This window comes from Coregonus lavaretus (genome assembly GCF_964263955.1).
Source record: "Coregonus lavaretus genome assembly, contig: HAP1_SCAFFOLD_968, whole genome shotgun sequence".
Classification (NCBI taxonomy): Eukaryota; Metazoa; Chordata; class Actinopteri; order Salmoniformes; family Salmonidae; genus Coregonus; species Coregonus lavaretus.
Window position 1 is genome coordinate 42,012 of NW_028160533.1, and position 3,395 is coordinate 45,406.

A 3,395-nucleotide genomic window follows, 5' to 3' on the forward strand; every position below is an offset into this window, starting at 1 on the left:
GGAAACCACCATGGGTATGGAAACCACCATGGGTATGGAAACCACCAGGGGTATGGAAACCACCAGGGGTATGGAAACCACCATGGGTATGGAAACCACCATGGGTATGGAAACCACCATGGGTATGGAAACCACCATGGGTATGGAAACCACCATGGGTATGGAAACCACCATGGGTATGGAAACCACCATGGGTATGGAAACCACCATGGGTATGGAAACCACCAGGGGTATGGAAACCACCAGGGGTATGGAAACCACCATGGGTATGGAAACCACCATGGGTATGGAAACCACCATGGGTATGGAAACCACCATGGGTATGGAAACCACCATGGGTATGGAAACCACCATGGGTATGGAAACCACCATGGGTATGGAAACCACCATGGGTATGGAAACCACCATGGGTATGGAAACCACCATGGGTAGACGGTTGATATATTCTCCTATAGCTCTCTGCTCACTCTACCTAGTTGTATTTAATGTATGGAAACCACTCTACCTAGTTTCTATACATTATATACAACTAGGTAGAGTGGTTTCATTATATACAACTAGTTAGAGTGGTTTCATTATATACAACTAGGTAGAGTGGTTTCATTATATACAACTAGTTAGAGTGGTTTCATTATATACAACTAGGTAGAGTGGTTTCATTATATACAACTAGTTAGAGTGGTTTCATTATATACAACTAGTTAGAGTGGTTTCATTATATACAACTAGGTAGAGTGGTTTCATTATATACAACTAGTTAGAGTGGTTTCATTATATACAACTAGGTAGAGTGGTTTCATTATATACAACTAGTTAGAGTGGTTTCATTATATACAACTAGGTAGAGTGGTTTCATTATATACAACTAGTTAGAGTGGTTTCATTATATACAACTAGTTAGAGTGGTTTCATTATATACAACTAGTTAGAGTGGTTTCATTATATACACCTAGGTAGAGTGGTTTCATTATATACAACTAGTTAGAGTGGTTTCATTATATACAACTAGTTAGAGTGGTTTCATTATATACACCTAGGTAGAGTGGTTTCATTATATACAACTAGGTAGAGTGGTTTCATTATATACAACTAGTTAGAGTGGTTTCATTATATACAACAAGTTAGAGTGGTTTCATTATATACAACTAGTTAGAGTGGTTTCATTATATACACCTAGGTAGAGTGGTTTCATTATATACAACTAGTTAGAGTGGTTTCATTATATACAACTAGTTAGAGTGGTTTCATTATATACAACTAGTTAGAGTGGTTTCATTATATACACCTAGGTAGAGTGGTTTCATTATATACAACTAGTTAGAGTGGTTTCATTATATACAACTAGTTAGAGTGGTTTCATTATATACAACTAGTTAGAGTGGTTTCATTATATACAACTAGGTAGAGTGGTTTCATTATATACAACTAGTTAGAGTGGTTTCATTATATACAACTAGCTAGAGTGGTTTCATTATATACAACTAGTTAGAGTGGTTTCATTATATACAACTAGTTAGAGTGGTTTCATTATATACAACTAGTTAGAGTGGTTTCATTATATACAACTAGTTAGAGTGGTTTCATTATATACAACTAGGTAGAGTGGTTTCATTATATACAACTAGTTAGAGTGGTTTCATTATATACAACTAGGTAGAGTGGTTTCATTATATACAACTAGGTAGAGTGGTTTCATTATATACAACTAGGTAGAGTGGTTTCATTATATACAACTAGGTAGAGTGGTTTCATTATATACAACTAGTTAGAGTGGTTTCATTATATACAACTAGGTAGAGTGGTTTCATTATATACAACTAGGTAGAGTGGTTTCATTATATACAACTAGGTAGAGTGGTTTCATTATATACAACTAGTTAGAGTGGTTTCATTATATACAACTAGGTAGAGTGGTTTCATTATATACAACTAGTTAGAGTGGTTTCATTATATACAACTAGGTAGAGTGGTTTCATTATATACAACTAGTTAGAGTGGTTTCATTATATACAACTAGGTAGAGTGGTTTCATTATATACAACTAGTTAGAGTGGTTTCATTATATACAACTAGTTAGAGTGGTTTCATTATATACAACTAGTTAGAGTGGTTTCATTATATACACCTAGGTAGAGTGGTTTCATTATATACAACTAGTTAGAGTGGTTTCATTATATACAACTAGTTAGAGTGGTTTCATTATATACACCTAGGTAGAGTGGTTTCATTATATACAACTAGGTAGAGTGGTTTCATTATATACAACTAGGTAGAGTGGTTTCATTATATACAACTAGTTAGAGTGGTTTCATTATATACAACTAGTTAGAGTGGTTTCATTATATACAACTAGGTAGAGTGGTTTCATTATATACAACTAGTTAGAGTGGTTTCATTATATACAACTAGGTAGAGTGGTTTCATTATATACAACTAGTTAGAGTGGTTTCATTATATACAACTAGGTAGAGTGGTTTCATTATATACAACTAGGTAGAGTGGTTTCATTATATACAACTAGTTAGAGTGGTTTCATTATATACAACTAGTTAGAGTGGTTTCATTATATACAACTAGTTAGAGTGGTTTCATTATATACACCTAGGTAGAGTGGTTTCATTATATACAACTAGTTAGAGTGGTTTCATTATATACAACTAGTTAGAGTGGTTTCATTATATACACCTAGGTAGAGTGGTTTCATTATATACAACTAGGTAGAGTGGTTTCATTATATACAACTAGTTAGAGTGGTTTCATTATATACAACTAGTTAGAGTGGTTTCATTATATACAACAAGTTAGAGTGGTTTCATTATATACAACTAGTTAGAGTGGTTTCATTATATACACCTAGGTAGAGTGGTTTCATTATATACAACTAGTTAGAGTGGTTTCATTATATACAACTAGTTAGAGTGGTTTCATTATATACAACTAGTTAGAGTGGTTTCATTATATACACCTAGGTAGAGTGGTTTCATTATATACAACTAGTTAGAGTGGTTTCATTATATACAACTAGTTAGAGTGGTTTCATTATATACAACTAGTTAGAGTGGTTTCATTATATACAACTAGGTAGAGTGGTTTCATTATATACAACTAGTTAGAGTGGTTTCATTATATACAACTAGCTAGAGTGGTTTCATTATATACAACTAGTTAGAGTGGTTTCATTATATACAACTAGTTAGAGTGGTTTCATTATATACAACTAGTTAGAGTGGTTTCATTATATACAACTAGTTAGAGTGGTTTCATTATATACAACTAGGTAGAGTGGTTTCATTATATACAACTAGTTAGAGTGGTTTCATTATATACAACTAGGTAGAGTGGTTTCATTATATACAACTAGGTAGAGTGGTTTCATTATATACAACTAGGTAGAG